This window comes from Primulina huaijiensis, chromosome 18 (assembly GCF_012295235.1).
Source record: "Primulina huaijiensis isolate GDHJ02 chromosome 18, ASM1229523v2, whole genome shotgun sequence".
Taxonomy (NCBI): Eukaryota; Viridiplantae; Streptophyta; class Magnoliopsida; order Lamiales; family Gesneriaceae; genus Primulina; species Primulina huaijiensis.
Window position 1 is genome coordinate 386,423 of NC_133323.1, and position 27,082 is coordinate 413,504.

A 27,082-nucleotide genomic window follows, 5' to 3' on the forward strand; every position below is an offset into this window, starting at 1 on the left:
GTTGCAAAAAACTCCCGCAACTAAAACAATCACGAAAAAACTAACGTAGCAAAATGAGAGATCAAATGAGAAGAAAGAACAAAATCACGTCAATATCAAGCAACTGCATTTCAGATCAAACACTCAAAAAGCTAAATCCAAACAAGTCACATAATTTGTTTCAAATCTCTTCTCCGAAATTTAACGCAGAATAATGCCACGAAAGCTTGATTCACCAGAAATTCACACCTGGCATACATTCTAGCGCGGGTATCAAATTCCACACAAAAGCAAAACAAATTTTTTACACCACCTTAGCTTTAACATTTCAGATATTTTTAAAAGCGAAAATCTACCTTTGAATTACGCTTTTGGATGCCTGAAAACTGGAGAGAACGAGAGATCTATTCTATATGAGAATGAAAGAAGTAGGTCGAGAAGCCGAGAGAGCGGACAGCTCTTATACGGTCGTGTAGATCTAAGATCCAACCCCGCGGATGAGTGAAAATACATTAATACCCCTACCAACAACAGGTTTGGCGAGGGCCAGATTTGGAAAACAAAACGTTTAGTCAATGCGTCCCAGATGCCAAAATTACCCTTATTTGGTAATAAAAATAAAAAATTGGAGTTTTCTTGGAAAGTGGACAAAAATATGGCAGAAGATCACCCGAATAAAGGTTATATGTTAAAAATATATATATATCGACTGATCCTATGATAAAATTTATGTCAGCATCTAGTTACATATAATAAAAGCGGTTATGCATAAATAAATTATTTTAAGGTATATCTCAAAACAAAGTCATAAGCTTGTTCATATTACATTTCACGTGATAGAAAAACGGTTGAAAAAAAGATCAAGCGGCACGGCACAGCCACGTCTGGAACTGATACGCATTTGGTGTTATTCAATTAATTGATTTTCTAGGTAACGAATCTTTTGGTCTTTAATTTTTATACAAAAAGAAGAGATTTAGTTGTCGTGTTTTTTTTACTTTAACAAATGATAGTGAAGATCCTTAAACGAATAGTGGAGCCGAGTTTTTAGCGTTACATGAACTCGAGAATTTTGGATTCTTGTTGATTTGATTAGTGTTTTTAGCTTTAAAACTATAAGAAATATTGGATTTAGTAATTATTTTGAACGTATTTTATATTTTTATTCTTTTATTTTTTTTATATTGTTTTTAATGCATTGATTCAATTTGAAAAAAATAGTTATTGAACTAAAAGAGTATGAAAACATATTTTGATTGATGATATTTTTTAAAATAAAAATTAGACTTCGACCCAAAAATTGTTAGAATCGGCCCTGATTAGTTATATGTGGTATTTATTATAAGGAAATATGCAATAAATAAGTACTAATATATTTATTTTAGTAAAAAAAATGTCACATTCAGAAAATGGCATGATGCGAGTTCAATCAATCATTAATTGCAGGCATGAAAGCTAACTTCAAGATTAAGAATGAATGCATAAAGTGTGGCTCCGTACACCTTTTGAAGTAGGACAAAAACTTGTGTAAGACAGTCTCACGGGTCGTATTTGTGAGATATGTCTCTTATTTGGGTCATCTATGAAAAAATATTACTTTTTATGCTAAGAGTATTACTTTTTATTATGAATATAGGTAGAGTTGACCCGTCTCACAGATTAAAATTCGTGAGACGGTCTCATATGAGACCCACTATTTGAGTAGTATCCAAGTCAGTTTCGATGTGCAGTGTAAGTGAACATATTTTAGAAGAAATTTGTAACTCATAAATTGAAAAAACTTATGGGCAATTTTTGAGAAAATGGTGTGCACTTTTGGATTTAGGTGAGCTATTTTCGTACAAAACACATTTGTAGTAGTCGGTTGTTTGGTCCGATAATGGGCTAGTGAAGCGTTGGGCTTGGAAAGAAACTTTGAAATCCTGACCGTGTCTGTGCAGCGTAACAATAAAATCCAACGCGTCAAAAAACTAGCCGTTACAATTCGAGGAGCCAAAAGCTCAACGTTCTTCATGTCTCCGCTCTCTTGAATCCCCCTTTCCCCTAAATCAATGAATCTCATCCCCTAAATCAATTTCCCGGCGTTTCCCCATGGAATCAAATTACACGACTGCGGGTGCAGTTGTTACTCCGGGGAAAGAAAAATCCATCCGATTAAATTCATCTGAATTTGTTGATACCCTGGATTTTTCGGAGAATATCAACCCAAATTTGTCGATCCCTAACTTGAAATTGTCCAATTCTCTAGCGATAATCAAGTCAGAAAAGAGTGCCAAAAAATCCGATTCCAGAAACCCTATCCCCATCCAAGCGGCTTCGCCTTTGTTGAAGAACAAGATTCGAGAGAGGAAGTTTGTGGTTGCAAAGAAGAAATCTAGGAACGAGGAACTGAATTCTTCCGCCGCTGGTGTGGCATGTGAGAAGTGTAAAAAGGCGATTCGGGAATCCTGTAAGTGTTTGTGTGTGGCATATCAGAGTTTGAGGGCTTCTCAAGAAGATTTTTTCAATAAGCGCACTGAAGTAGAAGATGTTGACAAGCAAAATAAGCATAATGGTGGAGATGAGAACGAAGGGTTAAAGTTAAACCACGTTGCTCAAAACAAGGGGATTGATAATGAAAGGGGACTGGAAGGAAAAGATTCATCAAAGAATAATGGGGAAGACGGTCAATTGATTCTGAAGAGGAGCAGAGATAAACTGTTGGAAGAAGCCAGAGAATGTGCGCCAGAGCCAGGATCTGGTAGGGTGATGCATTTAGTAAAGGCCTTTGAGAATCTACATTTGATTAAAAAAACAGATGATTCTGGGGAAAAAGAATTGGAGGACGAAAAAAAGGGGTCTAAATGGGGCTTGCCCGGACTGCAACAATCTACTAAGGTCTCTAAACCGCAAGTTTCTTTGTCTTTGTACTGTCCATCAGATTTTTTCCTCACATCAGAAAGTTAGGTCTGGGTTCAACTCGTTCTTATTCTTTAGACAGCAGCCAAGGAAGGTTAGCAAGGATGATAGATGTTTGGCCTAGCCATATGCATTGTGGTTTTTTACGTATCTTGTTTCTTTTCTGACTTGGGTTTTTTAACTTTGAAGCTTCAGCATTTCAACCATGACTTCTGCGGGAGGTGGAAGAGGCAGGCAAAACGTGAGAACTTTTATGCATGTCTCCTGATCTGATTTAATTCGTTTCCTCGTACTGGTGATGATTGTAGATATGTTTTCAACTTTGCAGAGCAATGAATCATCTGGAACTTTTGCTAGAAGGAACTATAGAAGAAGACCGCCAAGAGCAACCTTTCAAAGGCCTTTCATGTTGCAAACTGAGGTTTGTCTATGGGAAATCTGTTCTTTTGACAATTTTTTACAGCTAGGTCTGTGTTATTTCTCCACAATTTTTTTTTCCTATTATGTACAAAGACAACCCAATACGTGTTGATCTCATTAACCAGGATTATTGCAGGGTTGAAATAACTTCAAACTTTATATTTTTAGGCATATTCAAGTGGTAGCTTCTCTATAGAAAAACATTCACGACACTATGTTCTAATCTGGTTATTCCTAATTTCCTATGGTACCCACAAACTACTTTCAACATAATAAATAAAATATACTTATGAACATTTTTTTTATCTGTTGGCCAAAGAAATTATTACTTTTGAGAATGCTGCCGAAATTATGAACCATAATATTGAGAATGCAGCCGAGATTATGACTTGGGTTGGGTTCGGTAATAAAATAGTCAGATTTCTTGTAAATAAACTTGGATTTGCTCATAAAATATGGGGATTTCCATGAATTTCTGTAGCTCGGAGACTTAAATATTTTCAAAAGTTTAGCCATGACTTTTGAGAATGTTGCCGAAATAACATCCCAGGTACGTGGCGTGACAGAATCATAACAAAATCAAGTTCTATTCTTGATGGGAAAGTAGGACTTATTGCGATAAAAAAAAAGAAAACAACCGATGGAGATTCAGGCCCAAGTCCGACTACTTGTTTGATTCTCTCTCCATCCGGAGCTGCAACCGATGGAGATTCATGCCCAAGTTCGACCCAACTATCAACTTCGGACTAGAGGACCTGAAAGGTGTTGTGGCACCACACAAGCCGAGAGAGGACCACATTTACCTGCCTCAAATAAATTCTGCGAGTTCCATCACGAATATGGCCACACTACTAACGATTGCCAGAGATTGGGGGAAGAAGTGCAAAGAATCATGCCGAGAGATCAACATATCAGGGACCTCTGGTCGAACAGATCGCTAACGATTCGACCCAAAGTTTAATACATATGATATCCGAAGCTGCAGCCGATGGAAACTCAGGCCGAGCCAGGAAAGCTCACGGTAGGAGATTGGGTCCCAAGTCCGACCCAACTATCAACTTCGGACGAGAGGACTCGAAAGGTGTTGTGGCTCGACACGACGACGCTTTGTTAATAACCCTCACTGTTGCCAACTATGATATGACGAGAATCTTCGTTGACACGGAGAGTTCAGTCAATATTCTATTCAAGAAGACCCTTTATCAAATGAAGGTGGAGGTCCCGAACGGAAGTAAGGATGGTTGGACCAGCTCAACAAAGAGTGATCCCCAAAAAAGAGGTTCTGCTCACAACAGAAGAAAAGGCAGAGACAGTGGAGATAAGAATCCAACAAAATGTTAAGGTTGCAGCCGATCTGGACCTTCAAACTAAAATTGACTTGGTGGCCTGCTTAGAGCACCCGAAACAAGCCGAGAGAGGCCCACGTTTACCTGCCTCAGATAAATTCTGCGAATATGGCCACACTACTAAAAATTGCTAGAGATTGGGGGAAGAGGTGGAAAGAATCATGCTAAGAGATCAACATATCAGTGGGTCGTACAGATAGCTAACGATTCGACCCAAGGTATAATACATATGATATCCGGAGCTGCAACCGATGGAGCCTCAGGCCGAGGCAGGAAAGTTTACGGTAGGAGATTGGGTCCCAAGTCAGACCCAACTACCAAATTCGAACCAGAGGACCTGAAAGCTGTTGTGGCACCACACAACGACGCTTTGTTAATAACCCTCTCAGTTGCCAACTATGATCTGTCACACGGGGATTTAAGTCAGTATTCTCTTCTAGAAGACCCTTGATCAAATGAAGATGAAGGTACCGAACGGAAGTAGAGATAATTGGACCAGCTCAACAAAGAGTGATCCCCAAAGAAGAGGTTCAGCTCACAACGGAAGAAAAGGCGGAGACAGTAGAGAGAGGAATCCAACAAAACGTTAGTGTTGCAGCCGACCTGGACCTGCGAATGAAAATTGACATGGTGACCTGCTTAGCCCCCGAAACAAGCCGAGAGAGGCCCACGCTTACCTGCCTCTGATAAATTATGCTAGTTCCATCAAGAATATGGTCACGCTACTAACGATTTCCAGGGATTTGGGGAAGAGGTGCAAAGAATCATGCGGAGAGATCAACATATCAGTGGGTCGAACAGATAGCTAACGATTCGACCCAAGGTATAATACATATGATATCCGGAGCTGCAACCGAGGGAGATTCAGGCCGAGCCAGGAAAGTTCACGGTAGGAGATTGCGTCGAAAGTCCGACCCAACTATCAACTTCGGACCAGAGGACATGAAAGCTGTTGTGGCACCACACAACGACGCTTTGTTAATAACCCTTCCAGTTGTTAACTATGATCTGACGAGAATCTTCGTCACACGGGGATTTAAGTCAGTATTCTCTTCAAGAAGACCCTTGATCAAATGAAGATGGAGGTACCGAACGGAAGTAGCGATGATTGGACCAGCTCAACAAAGAGTGATCCCCAAAAATGAGGTTCAGCTCACAACGGAAGAAAGGAAGAGACAGTGGAGATAAGAATCCAACAAAATGTTAAGGTTGCAGCCTACCTGGACCTTCAAACTAAAATTGACATGGTGACCTGCTTAGAGCTCCCGAAACAAGCCGAGAGAGGTTCACGTTTTCCAGCCTCAGATAAATTCTGCGAGTTCCATCAAGAATATGGCCACACTACTAACAATTGCCAGAGATTGGGAGAAGAGGTGCAAAGAATCATGCAGAGATATCAACATATCATGGACCTCGTGTCGAACAGATAGCTAACGATTCGATCCAAGGTGTATAATACATATGATATCCGGAGCTGCAACTGATGAAGATTCTTGCCGAGCCAGAAAAGTTCACGGTAGGAGATTGGGTCCCAAGGTCTACCCAACTATCAACTTCGGACTAGAGGACTTGAAAGGTGTTGTATCATACAGATGTTATCTGGAGATGGAACCGATGGAGATTCATGCCGAGTCAGGAAAGTTCATGGTAGGAGATTGGGTCCCAAGTCCGACCCAACTATCAACTTCGGACCAGAGGACTTGAAAGGTGTTGTATCATACAGATGTTATCTGGAGATGGAACCGATGGAGATTCATGCCGAGTCAGGAAAGTTCATGGTAGGAGATTGGGTCCCAAGTCCGACCCAACTATCAACTTCGGAACAGAAGACCTGAAAGATGTTGTGGCACCACACAACGACGCTTTATTAATAACCCTCATTGTTGCCAACTATGATCTAACCAGAATCTTTGTCGAGACAGGGAGTTCAGTCAGTATTCTCTTCAAGAAGACCCTTGATCAAATGAAGGTGGAGGTCTCGAACGGAAGTAGGGATGATTGGACCATTCAACAAAGAGTGATCAGCAAAAAAGAGGCTCAGCTCACAATGGAAGAAGAGGCAGAGACAGTTGGGATAAGAATCCAACAAATGTTAAGGTTGCAGCCGGCCTAGACCTTCAAACTAACATTGACATGGTGACCTGCTTACAGCTCCCGAAACGAGCCGAGAAAAGCCCACGTTTACCTGCCTCAGATAAATTCTGCGAGTTCCATCAAGAATATGGCCACACTACTAACAATTGCCAGAGATTGGGAGAAGAGGTGCAAAGAATCATGCAGAGATATCAACATATCATGGACCTCGTGTCGAACAGATAGCTAACGATTCGATCCAAGGTGTATAATACATATGATATCCGGAGGTGCAACCGAGGGAGATTCAGGCCAAGCCAAGAAAGTTCACGGTAGGAGATTGGGTCCCAAGTCCGACCCAACTATCAATTTCGGACTAGAGGACCTAAAAGGTGTTGTGGCACCACACAACGACGCTTTTTTAATAACCCTCACTGTTGCTAACTATGATCTGACTAGAATCTTTGTCGACACAGGGAGTTTAGTCAGTATTCTCTTCAAGAAGACCCTTGATCAAATGAAGGCGGAGGTCCTGAATGGAAGAAGGGATGATTGGACCATTCAACAAAGAGTGATCACCAAAAAAGAGGCTCAACTCACAATGGAAGAAGAGGCAGAGACAGTGGGGATATGAGTCTACGTGGACCTTCAAAATAAAATTGACATGGTGACTTGCTTAGAGCTCCCGACACAAGCCGAGAGAAGCCCACGTTTTCCTCTCTCTGGTAAATTCTTTGAGTTCCATCAAGAATATGGCTACACTACTAACGATTGCCAGAGATTGGGAGAAAAGGTGCAAAGAATCATGCATAGAGATCAGCATATCAGGGACCTTGGGTCGAACAGATAGCTAACGATTCGACCCAAGGTATCATACATATGATATCCGGAGCTGCAACCGATGGAGATTCAGGCTGAGCCAGGAAAGTTCACGGTAGGAGATTGGGTCCCAAGTCCGACCCAACTATCAATTTCGGACCAGAGGACCTGAAAGGTGTTGGGACACCACACAACGACGCTTTGTTAATAACCCTCACTGTTGCTAACTATGATCTGATGAGAATATTCGTCGACACTGGGAGTTAAGTCAATATTCTCTTCAATAAGACCCTTGATGGCATGAAGATGGAGGTCCCGAACGGAAGTGGGGATGATTGGACCAACTCAACAAAGAGTGATCTTTAAAAGAGAGGTTCTGCTCACACGGAAGTGACCTGGTGACCTGCTTATAGCGCATGAAACTAGCCGAGAGAGGCCCACGTTTAACTCGTTAGGAAAAATTATGCGAGTTCCATCAAGAATATGGCCACACTACCAACGATTGCCAGAGATTTGGGTAAGAGGTACAAAGAATCATGCAGAGAGATCAACATATCAAGGACCTCGGGTCGAACAGACACCTAACGATCCGACCCAAAGTATGATACATATGATATTTGGAGCTGCAACCGATGGAAATTCAGGCCAAGGCAGGAAAGCTCACGGTAGGAGATTGGGTCCCAAGTCCGACCCAACTATGAACTTCAGGCTAGAGGACCTGAAAGGTGTTGTGGCACCACACGACACTTTGTTAATATCCTTCATTTTTGCCAACTATGATCTAACGAGAATCTTCGTCGACACAGAGAGTTCAGTCAATATTCTCTTCAAGAAGACCCTTGTTCACATGAAGATGGAGGTCCCGAATGGAAGTAGGGATGATTGGACCATCTCAACAAAGAGTGATCCCCAAGAATCCAACAAAATGTTAAGGTTGCAGCCGAACTGGACCTTCAAACTAAAATTGATATGGTGACCTGCTTAGAGCTCCCGAAACAAGCCGAGAGAGGTCCACGTTTTCCAGCCTCAGATAAATTCTACGAGTTCCATCAAGAATTTGGCCACACTACTAACGATTGCCAAAGATTGGGGGAAGAGGTGCAAAGAGTCATGCAGAGAGATCAACATATCAGGGACCTCGGGTCGAACAGATAGATAACGATTCGACCCAAGGTATAACACATATGATATCCAGAGCTGCAACCGATGAAGATTTTTGCCGAGCCAGAAAAGTTCACGGTAGGAGATTGGGTCCCAAGGCCTACACAACTATCAACTTCGGACCAGAGGACTTGAAAGGTGTTGTATCATACATATGATATCCGGAGATGCAACCGATGGAGATTAATGCCGAGCCAGGAAAGTTCACAGTAGGAGATTGGGTCCCAAATCCGACCCAACTATCAACTTCGGAACAGAGGACCTAAAATTTGTTGTGACACCACACAACGACGTTTTGTTAATAACCTCACTGTTGCCAACTATGATCTGACCAGAATCTTTGTCGACACAGGGAGTTCAGTCAGTATTTTCTTTAAGAAGACCCTTGATCAAATGAAGGTGGAGGTCCCAAACGGAAGTATGGATGATTGGACCATTCAAACTAAAATTGACATGGTGACCTGCTTACAAACAAGCCGAGAGAAGCCCACGTTTACCTGCCTCAGATAAATTCTGCGAGTTCCATCAAGAATATGGCCACACTACTAACAATTGCCAGAGATTGGGAGAAGAGGTGCAAAGAATCATGCAAAGAGATCAACATATCAGGGAATTTGGGTCGAACAGATAGCTAACGATTCGACCCAATGTGTATAATACATATGATATCCAGAGCTGCAACCAAGGGAGATTCAGGCCAAGCCAGGAAAGTTCATGGTGGAGATTGGGTCCCAAGTCCGACCCAACTATCAACTTCGGACTAGAGGACCTAAAAGGTGTTGTGGCACCACACAACGACGCTTTGTTAATAACTCTCGCTGTTGCCAACTATGATCTGACGAAAATCTTCGTCGACACAGGGAGTTCAGTCAATATTCCCCTCAAGAAAACCCTTGATCAAATGAAGACGGAGGTCTCGAACCGAAGTAGGGATGATTGGGCAGCTCAACAATGAGTGATCCCCAAAAAAAAGGTTTTGCTCACAACGGAAGGAGAGGCAGAGACAGTGCGGATAAGAATCCAACAAAATGTTAAGGTTGCATCCGACCTGGGCCTTCAAACTAAAATTGACATGGTGACCTGGTTAGAGCTCACGAAACAAGCCGAGAGAGGCCCACGTTTAACTCCCTCAGATAAATTCTACGAGTTCCATCAAGAATATGACCACACTACTAACGATTGCCATAGATTGGAAGAAGTGGTCCAAAGAATCATGCCGAGAGATCAACATATCAGTGGGTCGAACAGATAGCTAACGATTCGACCCAAGGTATAATACGTATGATATGATATCCGAAGCGGCAACCGAGAGAGATTCAGGCCGAGCCAGGAAAGGAGATTGGGTCCCACGTCGGACCCAACTATCAACTTCGGACCAGAGGACATGAAAGGTGTTGTGGCGCCACACAATGATGCTTTGTTAATAACCGTCATTGTTGCCAACTATGATCTGACGAGAATATTCGTCAACACAGAGAATTCAGACAATATTCTCTTCAAGAAGACCCTTGATCAAATGAAGATGGAGGTCTCGAACAGAAGTAGGGATGATTGGACTAGCTCAACAAAGAGTGATCCCCAAAAAAGAGGTTCAGCTCACAACAGAAGATGAGGCAGAGACAGTGGGGATAGAAATCCAACAAAATGTTAAGGTTGCAGCCGTCCTGGACCTTCAAACTAAAATTGACATATTGACCTGCTAAGAGCTCTCGAAACAATCCCAGAGAAGCCCACGTTTACCTACCTCATATAAATTCTGCGAGTTCCATCAAGAATATGGCCACACTACTAACGATTGCCAGAGATTGGGGGAAGTGGTTCAAAAAATCATGCAAAAAGATCAACATATCAGTGGGTCGAACAGATAGCTAACTATTCGACCCAAGGTATAATACACATGATATCCGGAGCTGCAACCGAGGGAGATTTAGGCCGAGCCAGGAAAGTTTACAATAGGAGATTGGGTCCAACGTCTGACCCAACTATCAACTTCGGACCAGAGGACCTATAAGGTGTTGGGGGGCCACACAACGACGCTTTGTTAATAACCTACACTGTTGTCAACTATGATCTGACGAGAATCTTCGTCCACACGGGTAGTTCAGCCAATATTCTCTTCAAGAAGACCCTTGATCAAATGAAGGTGGAGGTTCTGAACAGAAGTAAGGATGATTGGACCAGCTCAACAAAGAGTGATCCCCAAAAAAGAAGTTCAGCTCACAACGGAAGAAGAGGCAGAGACAGTGGAGATAAGAATCCAACAAAAGGTTAAGGTTGCAGCCGACCTGGACCTTCAAACTAAAATTGACATGGAGACCTGCTTAGAGCTTCCGAAACAAGCCGAGAGAGGTCCACGTTTTCCAGCCTCAGATAAATTCTGCGAGTTCCATCAAGAATATGGCCACACTACTAACGATTGCCATAGATTGGGGGAAAAAGTGCAAAGAGTCATGCAGAGAGATCAACATATCAGGGACCTCGGGTCGAACAGATAGATAACGATTCGACCCAAGGTATAATACATATGATATCCGGAGCTGCAACCGATGGAGATTCTTGCCGAGCCAGAAAAGTTCACGGTAGGAGATTGAGTCCCAAGGCCTACACAACTATCAAATTCGGACCAGAGGACTTGAAAGGTTTTGTATCATACATATGACATTCGGAGATGCAACCGATGGAGATTCATGCCGAGCCAGGAAAGTTCACGGTAGGAGATTGGGTCCCAAATCCGACCCAACTATCAACTTCGGAACAGAGCACGTGAAATGTGTTGTGGCACCACACAACGACGTTTTTTTAATAACCCTCACTGTTGCCAACTATGATCTGGCCAGAATCTTTGTCGACACAGGGAGTTCAGTCAGTATTTTCTTCAAGAAGACCCTTGATCAAATGAAGGTGGAGGTCCCGAACGGAAGTAGGGATGATTGGACCATTCAACAAAGAGTGATCAACAAAAAAGAGGCTCAGCTCACAATGGAAGAAGAGGCAGAGACAGTTGGGATAAGAATCCAACAAATGTAAAGGTTGCAGCTGTCCTGGACCATCAAACTAAAATTGACATTGTGACCTGCTTACAACTCCCGAAACAAGCAGAGTGAAGCCCACGTTTACCTGCCTCAGATAAATTCTGCGAGTTCCATAAAAAATATGGCCACACCACTAACAATTGCCAGAGATTGGGAGAAGAGGTGCAAAGAATCATGCAAAGAGATCAACATATCAGAGACCTCTGGTCGAACAGATAGCTAACGATTCGACCCAAGGTGTATAATACATATGATATCCAGAGCTGCAACCAAGGGAGATTCAGGCCAAGCCAGGAAAGTTCATGGTAGGAGATTGGGTCCCAAGTCCGAGCCAACTATCAACTTCGGACTAGAGGACCTAAAAGGTGTTGTGGCACCACACAACGACGATTTGTTAATAACCCATACTGTTGCCAACTATGATCTGACGAGAATCTTTGTTGACACAGGGAGTTCAGTCAATATTACCTTCAAGAAGACCCTTGATCAAATGAAGGTGGAGGTCTCGAACTGAAGTAGGGATGATTGGGCAGCTCAGCAATGAGTGATCCCCCAAAAAAAGGTTTTGCTCGCAACGGAAGAAGAGACAGACGCATTGCGGAGAGGAATCCAACAAAATGTTAAGGTTGCATCCGACCTGGGCCTTCAAACTAAAATTGACATGGTGACCTGCTTAGAGCTCCCGAAACAAGCCGAGAGAGGCCCACGTTTACCTGTCTCAGATAAATTCTGCGTGTTCCATCAAGAATATGGCCACACTACTAACGATTGCCAGAGATTGGGGGAAGAGGTGCAAAGAATCATGCAGAGAGATCAACATATCAATGGGTCGAACAGATAGCTAACAATTCGACCCAAGGTATAATTCCCGAGCTGCAACCGAGAGAGATTCAGGCCGAGCCAGGAAAGCTCACGATAGGAGATTGGGTCCCACGTCTGACCCAGCTATCAACTTCGGACCAGAGGACATGAAATGTGTTGTGGCGCCACGCAACGACGCTTTGTTAATAATCGTCACTGTTGCCAACTATGATCTGACGAGAATATTCGTCAACACAGGGAGTTCAATCAATATTCTCTTCAAGAAGACCCTTGATCAAATGAAGATGGAGGTCCCGAACAGAAGTAGGGATGATTGGACCAGCTCAACAAAGAGTGATCCCTAAAAAAGAGGTTCAGTTTACAACGGAAGAAGAGGCAGAGACAGTGGGGATAGAAATCCAACAAAATGTTAAGGTTGCAGCCGTCCTGGACCTTCAAACTAAAATTGACATGGTGACCTGCTTAGAGCTCTCGAAACAATCCTAGAGAAGCCCACGTTTACCTGCCTCATATAAATTCGGCGAGTTCCATCAAGAATATGGCCACACTACTAACGATTGCGAGAAATAAGGGGAAGAGGTCCAAAGAATCATGTAGAGAGATCAACATATCAGTGGGTCGAACAGATAGCTAACGATTCGACCCAAGGTATAATACATATGATATCCGGAGCTGCAACCGAGAGAGATTCAGGCCGAGCCAGGAAAGCTCACGATATGAGATTGGGTCCCACGTCTGACCCAACTATCAACTTCGGACCAGAGGACCTGAAAAGTGTTGTGGCGCCACACAACGACGCTTTGTTAATAACCTACACTGTTGTCAACTATGATTTGATGAAAATCTTCGTACACACGGGGAGTTCAGTGAATATTCTCTTGAAGAAGACCCTTGATCAAATGAAGGTGAAGGTCCTGAACAGAAGTAGGGATAATTGGACCAGGTCAACAAAGAGTGATCCCCAAAAAAGAGGTTCAGCTCACAACGGAAGAAGAGGCAGAGACAGTGGGGATAGAAATCCAACAAAATGTTAAGGTTGCAGCCGACCTGGACCTTCAAGCTAAAATTGACATGGTGACCTGCTTAGAGCTCCCGAAACAAGCCGAGAGAGGCCCACGATTTCCAGCCTCAAATAAATTCTGCGAGTTCCATCAAGAATATGGCCACACTACTAACGATTGCCAGAGGTTGGGGGAAGAGGTGCAAAGAGTCATGCAGAGAGATCAACATATCAGGGACCTCGTGTCGAACAGATAGATAACTATTCGACCCAAGGTATAATACATATGATATCCGGAGCTGCAACCGATAGAGATTCTTGCCGAGCCAGAAAAGTTCACAGTAGGAGATTGGGTCCCAAGGCCTACCCAACTATCAACTTCGGACCAGAGCACTTCAAAGGTTTTGTACCATACATATGATATCCGGAGATGCAACGGATGGAGATTCATGCCGAGCCAGGAAAGTTCACGGTAGGAGATTGGGTCCCAAGTCCGACCCAATTATCAACTTCGGAACAGAAGACGTGAAAGGTGTTGTGGCACCACACAACGACGCTTTGTTAATAACCCTCACTGTTGCCAACTATTATCTGACCAGAATCTTTGTCGACACAGGGAGTTCAGTCAGTATTCTCTTCAAGAAGACCCTTGATCAAATGAAGGCGGAGGTCCTGAATGGAAGAAGGGATGATTGGACCATTCAACAAAGAGTGATCACCAAAAAAGAGGCTCAACTCACAATGGAAGAAGAGGCAGAGACAGTGGGGATATGAGTCTACGTGGACCTTCAAAATAAAATTGACATGGTGACTTGCTTAGAGCTCCCGACACAAGCCGAGAGAAGCCCACGTTTTCCTCTCTCTGGTAAATTCTTTGAGTTCCATCAAGAATATGGCTACACTACTAACGATTGCCAGAGATTGGGAGAAAAGGTGCAAAGAATCATGCATAGAGATCAGCATATCAGGGACCTTGGGTCGAACAGATAGCTAACGATTCGACCCAAGGTATCATACATATGATATCCGGAGCTGCAACCGATGGAGATTCAGGCTGAGCCAGGAAAGTTCACGGTAGGAGATTGGGTCCCAAGTCCGACCCAACTATCAATTTCGGACCAGAGGACCTGAAAGGTGTTGGGACACCACACAACGACGCTTTGTTAATAACCCTCACTGTTGCTAACTATGAACTGACGAGAATCTTCGTCGACACTGGGAGTTAAGTCAATATTCTCTTCAATAAGACCCTTGATGACATGAAGATGGATGTCCTGAACGGAAGTAGGGATGATTGGACCAACTCAACAAAGAGTGATCTTTAAAAGAGAGGTTCTGCTCACACGGAAGTGACCTGGTGACCTGCTTATAGCGCATGAAACTAGCCGAGAGAGGCCCACGTTTAACTCGTTAGGAAAAATTATGCGAGTTCCATCAAGAATATGGCCACACTACCAACGATTGCCAGAGATTTGGGTAAGAGGTGCAAAGAATCATGCAGAGAGATCAACATATCAAGGACCTCAGGTCGAATAGATACCTAACGATCCGACCCAAAGTATGATAAATATGATATCCGGAGCTGCAACCGATGGAAATTCAGGCCAAGCCAGGAAAGGTCACGGTAGGAGATTGGGTCCCAAGTCCGACCCAACTATGAACTTCAGACTAGAGGACCTGAAAGGTGTTGTGGCACCACACGACGCTTTGTTAATATCCTTCATTTTTGCCAACTATGATCTAACGAGAATCTTCTTCGACACAGAGAGTTCAGTCAATATTCTCTTCAAGAAAACCTTTGGTCACATGAAGATGGAGGTCCCGAACGGAAGTAGGGATGATTGGTCCAGCTCAACAAAGAGTGATCCCCAAAAAATGAGGTTCAGCTCACAACGGAAGAAAGGAAGGGACAGTGGAGATAAGAATCCAACAAAATGTTAAGGTTGCAGCCGACCTAGACCTGCAAACTAAAATTGACATGGTGACCTGCTTAGAGCTCCCGAAACAAGCCGAGAGAGGTCCACGTTTTCCAGCCTCAGATAAATTCTTAGAGTTCCATCAAAAATATGGCCACACTACTAACGATTGCCAGAGATTGGGGGAAGAGGTGTAAAGAGTCATGCAGAGAGATCAACATATCAGGGACCTCGGGTCGAACAGATGGATAACGATTCGACCCAAGGTATAAGACATATGATATCCGGAGCTGCAACTGATGAAGATTCTTGCCGAGCCAGAAAAGTTCACGGTAGGAGATTGGGTCCCAAGGCCTACCCAACTATCAACTTCGGACCAGAGGACTTGAAAGGTGTTGTATCATACATATGATATTCGGAGATGCAACCGATGGAGATTCATGCCGAGCCAGGAATGTTCATGGTAGGAGATTGGGTCCCAAGTCCGACCCAACTGTCAACTTCGGAACAGAGGACCTGAAAGGTGTTGTGGCACCACACAACGACGCTTTATTAATAACCCTCACTGTTTCCAACTATGATCTGATCAGAATCTTTGTCGACACATGGAGTTCAGTCAGGACCATTCAACAAAGAGTGATCAGCAAAAAAAAGGCTCAGCTCACAATGGAAGAAGAGACATAGACAGTGGGGATAAGAATCCAACAAATGTTAAGGTTGCAGTCGGCCTGGACCTTCAAACTAACATTGACATGGTGACCTGCTTACAGCTCTCGAAACAAGCCCAGAGAAGCCCACGTTTACCTGTCTCATATAAATTCTGCGAGTTCCATCAAGAATATGGCCACACTACTAACAATTGCCAGAGATTGGGAGAAGAGGTGCAAAGAATCATGCAGAGAGATCAACATATCAGGGACCTCGGGTCGAACGGATAGCTAACGATTCGACCCAAGTTGTATAATACATATGATATCCGGAGCTGCAACCGAGGGAGATTCAGGCCAAGCCAGGAAAGTTCACAGTAGGAGATTGGGTCCCAAGTCCGACCCAACTATCAACTTCGGAATAGAGGACCTAAAAGGTGTTGTGGCACCACACAACGACGCTTTGTTAATAACTCTCACTGTTGCCAACTATGATCTGACGAGAATCTTCGTCGACATAGGGAGTTCAGTCAATATTCTCTTCAAGAAGACCCTTGATCAAATGAAGGTGGAGGTCTCGAACGGAAGTAGGGATGATTGGGCAGCTCAACCATGAGTGATCCCCAAAAAAAAGGTTTTGCTCTCAACGGAAGGAGATGCAAAGACAGTGCGGAAAAGAATCCAACAAAATGTTAAGGTTGCATCCGACCTGGGTCTTTAAACTAAAATTGACATGATGACCTGCTTAGAGCTCCCGAAACAAGCCGAGAGAAGCCCATGTTTACCTCCCTCAGATAAATTTTGCCAGTTTCCTCAAGAATATGGCCACACTACTAACGATTGCCAGAGATTGGGGGATGTAGTCCAAAGAATCATGCCGAGAGATCAACATATCAGTGGGTCGAACAGATAGCTAACGATTCGACCCAAGGTATAATACATACGATATCCGAAGCAGCAACCGATGGAGATTCTGGCCGAGCCAGGAGAGCTCACGATAGGAGATTTGGTCCCACGTCTGACCCAATTATCAACTTCGGACCAGAGGACATGAAAGGTGTTGTGGGGCCAGACAACGACGCTTTGTTAATAACCGTCACTGTTGCCAACTATGATCTGACGAGAATATTCGTCAACACAAGGAGTTTAGTCAATATTCTCTTCCAGAAGACCCTTGATCAAATGAAGATAGAGGTCCCGAACAGAAGTAGGGATGATTGGACCAGCTCAACAAAGAGAGATCCCCAAAAAAGAGGTTCAGCTCACAACGGCAGAAGAGGCAGAGACAGTGGGGATAGAAATCCAACAAAATGTTAATGTTGCAGCCGTCCTGGACCTTCAAACTAAAATTGACATGGTGACCTGCTTATAGCTCTCGAAACAATCCCAGAGTAGCCCACGTTTTCCTGCCTCATATAAATTCTGCGAGTTCCATCAAGAATATGGCCACACTACTAACGATTGCCAGAGATTGGGGGAAGAGGTGCAAAGAATCATGCAGAGAGATCAACATATCAATGGGTCGAACAGATAGCTAACAATTCGACCCAAGCTATAATACATATGATATCCGGAGCTGCAACCGAGAGAGATTCAGGCCGAGCAAGGAAAGCTCACGATATGAGATTGGGTCCCACGTCTGACCCAACTATCAACTTCGGACCAGAGGACCTGAAAGGTGTTGTGGCGCCACACAACGACGCTTTGTTAATAACCTACACTGTTGTCAACTATGATCTGACGAGAATCTTCGTCCAAACGGGGAGTTCAGTCAATATTCTCTTCAAGAAGACCCTTGATCAAATGAATGTGGAGGTCCTGAACAGAAGTAGGGATGATTGGACCAGCTCAACAAAGAGTGATCCCCAAAAAAGAGGTTCAGCTCACAACGGAAGAAGAGGCAGAGACAGTGGGGATAGAAATCCAACAAAATGTTAAGGTTGCAGCCGACCTGGACTTTCAAACTAAAATTGACATGGTGACCTGCTTAGAGCTCTCGAAACAAGCCGAGAGAGGCCCACGTTTTCCAGCCTCAAATAAATTCTGCGAATTCCATCAAGAATATGGCCACACTACTAACGATTGCCAGAGGTTGGGGGACGAGGTGCAAAGAGTGATGCAGAGAGATCAATATATCAGGGACCTCGGGTCGAACAGATAGATAACTATTCAAGCCAAGGTATAATACATATGATATCCGGAGCTGCAACCGATGAATATTCTTGTCGAGCCAGAAAAGTTCACAGTAGGAGATTGGGTCCTAAGGCCTACCCAACTATCAACTTCGGACCAGAGGACTTGAAAGGTGTTGTATCGTACATATGATATCCGGAGATGCAACCGATGGAGATTCATGCCGAGCCAGGAAAGTTCGTGGTAGGAGATTGGGTCCCAATTCCGACCCAACTATCAACTTCGGAACAGAGGACGTGAAAGGTGTTGTGGAACCACACAACGACGCTTTGTTACTAACCCTCACTGTTGCTAACTATGATCTGATGAGAATCTTTGTCGACACAGGGAGTTCAGTCAGTATTCTCTTCAAGAAGACCCTTGATCAAATGAAGGCGGAGGTCCCGAACGGAAGTAGGGATGATTGGACCATTCAACAAAGAGTGATCACCAAAAAAGAGGCTCAACTCACAATGGAAGAAGAGGCAGAGACAGTGGGGATATCAGTCTACGTGGAACTTCAAACTTAAATTTACATGGTGACTTGCTTAGAGCTCCCGACACAAGCCGAGAGAAGCCCACGTTTGCCTCCCTCAGGTAAATTCTTTGAGTTCCATTAAGAATATGGCTACACTACTAATGATTGCCAGAGATTGGGAGAAGAGGTGCAAAGAATCATGCATAGAGATCAGCATATCAGGGACATTGGGTCGAACAGATAGCTAACGATTCGACCCAAGGTATAATACATATGATATCCGGAGCTGCAACCGATGGAGATTCAGGCTGAGCCAGGAAAGTTCACGGTAGGAGATTGGGTCCCAAGTCCGACCCAACTATCAATTTCGGACCAGAGGACCTGAAAGGTGTTGTGACACCACACAACGACGCTTTGTTAATAACCCTCACTGTTGCTAACTATTATCTGACGAGAATCTTCGTCGACACTGGGAGTTAAGTCAATAATCTCTTCAATAAGACCCTTGATGACATGAAGATGGAGGTCCCGAACGGAAGTAGGGATGATTGGACCAACTCAACAAAGAGTGATCTCTAAAAGAGAGGTTCAGCTCACACGGAAGTGACCTGGTGACCTGCTTATAGCACCCGAAATAAGCCGAGAGAGGCCCACGTTCAACTCCTTAGGAAAAATTATGCGAGTTCCATCAAGAATATGGCCACACTACCAACGATTGCCAGAGATTGGGGCAAGAGGTGGAAAAAATCATGCAGAGAGATCAACATATCAAGGACCTCGGGTCGAAGAGATACCTAAGGATCCGACCCAAAGTATGATACATATGATATCCGGAGCTGCGACCGATGGTAATTCAGGCCAAGCTAGGAAAGCTCACAGTAGGAGATTGGGTCCTAAGTCCGACCCAACTATGTACTTCAAACTAGAGGAATTGAAAGGTGTTGTGGCACCACACGACGCTTTGTTAATATCCTTCATTTTTGCCAACTATGATCTAACGAGAATCTTCGTCGACACAGAGAGTTCGGTCAATATTCTCTTCAAGAAAACCCTTGGTCACATGAAGATGGAGGTCTCGAACGGAAGTAGGGATGATTGGACCAGCTCAACAAAGAGTGATCCCCAAAAATGAGGTTCAGCTCACAACGGAAGAAGAGGCAGAGACAGTGGAGATAAGAATCCAACAAAAGGTTAAGGTTGCAGCCGACCTGGACCTTCAAACTAAAATTGACATGGTGACCTGCTTAGAGCACCCGAAACAAGCCGAGAGAGGTCCACGTTTTCCAGCTTCAGATAAATTCTGCGAGTTCCATCAAGAATATGGCCACACTACTAACGATTGCAAGAGATTGAGGGAAGAGGTGCAAAGAGTCATGCAGAGAGATCAACATATCAGGGACCTCGGGTGGAACAGATAGATAACAATTCGACCCAAGGTATAATACATATGATATCCGGAGCTGCAACCGATGGAGATTCTTGCCGAGCCAGAAATATTCACGGTAGGAGATTGGGTCCCAAGGCCTACCCAACTATCAACTTCGGACCAGAGGACTTGAAAGGTGTTGTATCATACATATGATATCCGGAGATGCAACCGATAGAGATTCATGCCGAGCCAGGAAAGTTCACGGTAGGAGATTGGGTCCCAAATCCGACCCAAATATCAACTTCGGAACAGAGGACCGGAAAGGTGTTGTGGCACCACACAACGACGCTTTGTTAATAACCCTCACTGTTGCTAACTATGATCTGATGAGAATCTTTGTCGACACACGGAGTTCAGTCAGTATTCACTTCAAGAAGACCCTTGATCAAATGAAGGCGGAGGTCCCGAACGGAAGTAGGCATGATTGGAAAATTCAACAAAGAGTGATCACCAAAAAGCGGCTCAACTCAAAATGGAAGAAGAGGCAGAGACAGTGGGGATATGAGTCTACGTGGACCTTCAAACTTAAATTGACATGGTGACTTCCTTAGAGCTCCCGACACAAGCAGAGAGAAGCCCACGTTTGTCTCTCTCAGGTCAATATTCTCTTCAAGAAAACCCTTGGTCACATGAAGATGGAGGTCCCGAACGGAAGTAGGGATGATTGGACCAGCTCAACAAAGAGTGATCCCCAAAAATGAGGTTCAGCTCACAACGGAAGAAAGAAAGAGACAGTAGAGATAAGAATCCAACAAAATGTTAAGGTTGCAGCCGACCTGGACCTTCAAACTAAAATTGACATGGTGACCTGCTTAGAGCTCCTGAAACAAACCGAGAGAGGTCCACGTTTTCCAGCCTCAGATAAATTCTTCGAGTTCCATCAAGAATATGGCCACACTACTAACGATTGCAAGAGATTAGGGGAAGAGGTGTAAAGAGTCATGCAGAGATATCAACATATCAGGGACCTCGGGTCGAACAGATAGATAACGATTTGACCCAAGCTATAATACATATGATATCCGGAGCTGCAACCGATGGAGATTCTTGCCGAGCCAGAAAAGTTCACGGTAGTAGATTGGGTCCCTAGGCCTACCCAACTATCAACTTCGGACCAGAGGACTTGAATGGTGTTGTATCATAAATATGATATCCGGAGATGGAACCGATGGAGATTCATGCCGAGCCAGGAATGTTCACGGTAGGAGATTGGGTCCCAAATCCGACCCAACTATCAACTTTGAAACAGAGGACCTGAAAGGTGTTGTGGCACCACACAACGACGCTTTGTTAATAACCCTCATTGTTGCCAACTATGATCTGACCAGAATCTTTGTCGGCACAGGAGTTCAGTCAGTATTCTCTTCAAGAAGACCTTTGATCAAATGAAGGTGGAGGTCCCGAACGGAAGTAGGGATGATTGGACCATTCAACAATGAGTGATCAGTGAAAAAGAGTCTCAGCTCACAATGGAAGAAGAGGTATAGACAGTGGGGATAAGAATCCAACAAATGTTAAGGTTGCTGCCGGTCTGGACCTTTAAACTAAAATTGACATGGTGACATGCTTAAAGCTCCCGAAACAAGCCGAGAGAAGCCTACGTTTACGTGCCTCAGATAATTTCTGAGAGTTCCGTCAAGAACATGGCCACATTACTAACAATTGCCAGAGATTGGGAGAAGAGGTGCAAAGAATCATACAGAGAGATCAACATATCAGGGACCTCGGGTCGAACAGATAGCTAACGATTCGACCCAAGGTGTATAATACATATGATATCCGGAGCTGCAACCGATGGAGATTCAGGCCAAGCCAGGAAAGTTCACGGCAGGAGATTGGGTCCCAAGTCCGACCCAACTATCAACTTCGGACTAGAAGACCTAAAAGGTGTTGTGGCACCACACAACGACGCTTTGTTAATAACCCTCACTGTTGCCAACTATGATCTGACGAGAATCTTCGTCGACACACGGAGTTCAGTCAATATTCTCTTCAAGAAGACCCTTGATCAAATGAAGGTGGAGGTCTCGAACGGAAGTAGGGATGATTGGGCAGCTCAACAATGAGTGATCCCCAAAAAAAAGGTTTTGCTCACAACGGAAGGAGAGGCAGAGACAGTGCGGATTGGAATCCAACAAAATATTAAGTTTGCATCTAACCTGGGCCTTCAAACTAAAATTGACACAGTGACCTGCTTAGAGCTCCCGAAACAAGTCGAGAGAGGCCCACATTTACCTCCCTCAGATAAATTCTGCGAGTTCCATCAAGAATATGGCCACACTACTAACGATTGCCAGAGATTGGGGGAAGATGTCCAAAGAATCATGAAGAGAGATCAACGTATCAGTGGGTCGAACAGATAGCTAACAATTCAACCCAAGGTATAATACATATGATATTCGAAGCTGCAACCGAGGGAGATTCAGGCCGAGCTAGGAAAGCTCACGATAGGAGATAGGGTCCCACGTCTGACCCAACTATCAACTTCGGACCGGAGGACATGAAAGGTATTGTGGCGCCACACAACGACGCTTTGTTAATAACCGTCACTGTTGCCAACTATGATCTGACGATAATATTCGTCAATACAGGGAGTTCAGTCAATATTCTCTTCAAAAAGACCATTGATCAAATGAAAATGGAGGTCCCGAACAAAAGTAGGGATGATTGGACCAGCTCAACAAAGAGTGATCCCCAAAAAAGAGGTTCAGCTCACAACGGAAGAAGAGCCGAGACAGTGGGGATAGAAATCCAACAAAATGTTAAGGTTGCAGCGGACCTGGACCTTCAAACTAAAATTGACATGGTGACCTGCTTAGAGCTCTCGAAACAATCCCAGAGGGGCCCACGTTTACCTGCCTCATATAAATTATGCGAGTTCCATCAAGAATATGGCCACACTACTAACGATTGCCAGAGAGTGGGGGAAGAGGTCCAAAGAATCATGCAGAGAGTTCAACATATCAGTGGGTCGAACAGATAATTAACGATACGACCCAAGGTATAATTCATATGATATCCGGAGCTGCAACCGAGGGAGATTCAGGCCGAGCCAGGAAAGCTCACGATAGGAGATTGGGTCCCACGTCTGACCCAACTATCAACTTCGGACCATAGGACCTGAAAGATGTTGTGGCGCCACACAACGACGCTTTGTTAATAACCTACACTTTTGTCAACTATGATCTGACGAGAATCTTCGTCCACACGGGGAGTTCAGTCCATATTCTCTTCAAAATTATCCTTGATCAAATGAATGTGGAGGTCCTGAACAGAAGTAGGGATGATTGGACCAGCTCAACAAAGAGTGATTCCCAAAAAAGAGGTTCAGCTCACAACGGAAGAAAAGGCAGAGACAGTAGGGATAGAAATCCAACAAAATGTTAAGGTTGTAGCCGACCTGGACCTTCAAACTAAAATTGACATGGTGACCTGCTTAGAGCTCTCGAAACAAGCCGAGAGTGGCCCACATTTTCCAGCCTCAAATAAATTCTGCGAGTTCCATCAAGAATATGGCCACACTACTAACGATTGCCAGAGATTGGGGGAAGAGGTGCACAGAGTCAAGCAGAGAGACCAACATATCAGGGACCTCGGGTCGAACAGATAGATAACGATTCGACCCAAGGTATAATACATATGATATCCGGAGCTGCAACCGATGGAGATTCTTGCCGAGCCAGAAAAGTTCACGGTAGGAAATTTGGTCCCAAGGCCTACCCAACTATCAACTTCGGACCAGAGGACTTGAAAGGTGTTGTATCCTACATGTGATATCCGGAGATGCAACCGATGGAGATTCATGCCGAGCTAGGAAAGTTCACGGTAGTAGATTGGGTCCCAAGTCCGACCCAACTATCAACTTCGGAACAGAGGACGTGAAAGGTGTTGTGGCACCACACAACGACGCTTTGTTAATAACCCTCACTGTTGCTAACTATGATCTGACTAGAATCTTTGTCGACACAGGGAGTTCAGTCAGTATTCACTTCAAGAAGACCCTTGATCAAATGAAGGCGGAGGTCCTGAACGGAAGAAGGGATGATTGGACCATTCAACAAAGAGTGATCACCAAAAAAGAGGCTCAACTCACAATGGAAGAAGAGGCAGAGACAGTGGGGATATGAGTCTACGTGGACCTTCAAACTAAAATTGGCATGGTGACTTGCTTAGAGCTCCCGACACAAGGCGAGAGAGGCCCATGTTTGCCTCCCTCAGGTAAATTCTTTGAGTTCCATCAAGAATATGGCTACACTACTAACGATTGCCAGAGATTGGGAGAAGAGGTGCAAAGAATCATGCATTGAGATCAGCATATCAGGGACCTTGGGTCGAGCAGATAGCTAACGATTCGACCCAAGGTATCATACATATGATATCCGGAGCTGCAACCCATGGAGATTCAGGCTGGGCCAGGAAAGTTCACGGTAGGAGATTGGGTCCCAAGTCCGACCCAACTATCAATTTCGGACCAGAAGACCTGAAAGGTGTTGTGACACCACACAACGACGCTTTGTTAATAACCCTCACTGTTGCTAACTATGATCTGATGAGAATTTTGGTCGACACTGGGAGTTAAGTCAATATTCTCTTCAATTAGACCCTTGAAGATGGATGTCCCGAAGGGAAGTAGGGATGATTGGACCAACTCAACAAAGAGTGATCTTTAAAAGAGAGGTTCTGCTCACACGGAAGTGACCTGGTGACCTGCTTATAGCGCATGAAACAAACCGAGAGAGGCCCACGTTTAACTCCTTAGGAAAAATTATGCGAGTTCCATCAAGAATATGGCCACACTACCAACGATTGCCAGAGATTGGGGTAAGAGGTGCAAATAATCATGCAGAGAGATTGACATATCAAGGACCTCGGGTCGAACAGATACCTAACGATCCGACCCAAAGTATGATACATATGATATCCGGAGCTGCAACCAATGGAAATTCAGGCCAAGCCAGGAAAGCTCACAGTAGGAGATTGGGTCCCAAGTCCGACCCAACTATGAACTTAAGACTAGAGGACCTGAAAGGTGTTGTGGCACCACACGACACTTTGTTAATATCCTTCATTTTTGCCAACTATGATCTAACGAGAATATTCGTCGACACAGAGAGTTCAGTCAATATTCTTTTCAAGAAGACCCTTGGTCACATGAAGATGGAGGTCCCGAACGGAAGTAGGGATGATTGGACCAGCTCAACAAAGAGTGATCCCCAAAACTGAGGTTCAGCTCACAACGGAAAAAAGAAAGAAAGAGACAGTGGAGATAAGAATGAAACAAAATGTTAAGGTTGCAGCCGACCTGGACCCTCAAACTAAAATTGACATGGTGAACTTCTTAGAGCTCCCGAAACAAGCAGAGAGAGGTCCACGTTTTCCAGCCTCAGATAAATTCTGCGAGTTCCNCATAAATTTTTCGAGTTCCATCAAGAATATGGCCACACTACTAACGATTGCCAGAGATTGGGGGAAGAGGTGCAAAGAGTCATGCAGAGAGATCAACATATCAGGGACCTCGGGTCGAACAGATAGATAACCATTCGACCCAAGGTATATTACATATGATATCCGGAGCTACAACCGATGGTGATTCTTGCCGAGCCAGAAAAGTTCACGGTAGGAGATTGGGTTTCAAGGCCTACCCAACTATAAACTTTTGACCAGAGGACTTGAAAGGTGTTGTCTTATACATATGATATCCGGAGCTTCAACCGAGTGAGATTCAGCCCGAGCCATGAAAGCTCACGATAGGAGATTGAGTCCCAAGTCCGACCCAACTATCAACTTCGGAACAGAGGACCTGAAAGGTGTTGTGGCACCACGCAACGACGCTTTGTTAATAACCCTCACTGTTGCCAACTATGATCTGACGAGAATCTTCGTCGACACGGGAAATTTAGTCAATATTCTCTTCGAGAAGACCCTTTATAATATGAAGGCGGAGGTCCCGAATGGAAATAGGGATGATTGGACCAGCTCAACAAAGAGTGATCCCCAAAAAAAAGGTTCAGCTCGCAACGACAGAAGTGGCAGAGACAATGGAGATAGGAATCCAGCAAAACTTTAAGGTTGGAGGAGACCTGGACCTTCAAACTAAAATCGACATGGTTCTTAAAGCTCCCGAAACAAGCCGAGAGAGGACCACGTTTACCAGCCTCAGATAAATTCTACGAGTTCCATCAAGATTATACCACTACTAACGATTGCTAGAGATTGGGGGAAGAGGTGCAAAGAATCATGCAGAGAGATCAACATATCAGGGACCTTGGGTCGAACAGATAACTAACGATTCAACCTAAGGTTTAATACATATGATATCCGGAGCTGCAACCGATGGAGATTCAGGCCGAGCCAGCAAAGTTCAGGGTATGAGACTGGGTCCCATGTCCGACCCAACTATCAACTTCGGACCAGAGGACGTGAAAGGTGTTGTGGTACAACACAACGACGCTTTGTTAATAACCCTCACTGTTGCCAACTATGATCTAAAGAGAATCTTCGTCGACACGGAGAGTTCAGTCAATATTCTCTTCAAGAAGATCCTTTATCAAATGAAGGTGGAGGTCCCGGACGGGAGTAGGGGGATGATTGGACCAGCTCAACAAAGTGTGATCGCCAAAAAAGTGGTTTAGCTCACAACGGAAGAAGAGGCAGAGACAGCGGGGATAAGAATCCAACAAAATGTTAAGGTAGAAGCCGGCCTGGACCTTCAAACTAAAATTGACTTGGTGGCCAACTTAGAGCTCCCGAAAGAAGATGAGAGAGGCCCACGTTTACCTACCTCAGATAAATTCTGCGAGTACCATCAAGAATATGGCCACACTACTAACGATTGCCAGAGATTGGGGGAAGAGGTGCAAAGAATCATGCAGAGAGATCAACATATCAGT

At 44.3% G+C, this 27,082-nt stretch overlaps 1 protein-coding gene and 1 pseudogene across 4 annotated transcripts in view; one reads left to right on the forward strand and one right to left on the reverse strand.

The window, feature by feature from the left end:
• Window positions 1-490, reverse strand: part of LOC140964964 (UDP-glucose 6-dehydrogenase 3-like) — a 2,957-nt gene extending 2,467 nt beyond the window's left edge. The window contains exon 1 of one of the 4 annotated variants that reach the window (XM_073424969.1): window positions 336-490. The gene's annotated coding sequence lies outside the window, so the exon portion shown is untranslated. Of the gene's footprint in view, window positions 1-228; window positions 250-335 lie in introns of those variants that run through there. The other 3 variants (XM_073424972.1, XM_073424970.1, XM_073424971.1) reach the window with 3 other exon arrangements.
• A 1,459-nt stretch (window positions 491-1,949) lies between these two features.
• Window positions 1,950-27,082, forward strand: part of LOC140964567 (microtubule-destabilizing protein 60-like) — a 48,056-nt pseudogene continuing 22,923 nt past the window's right edge.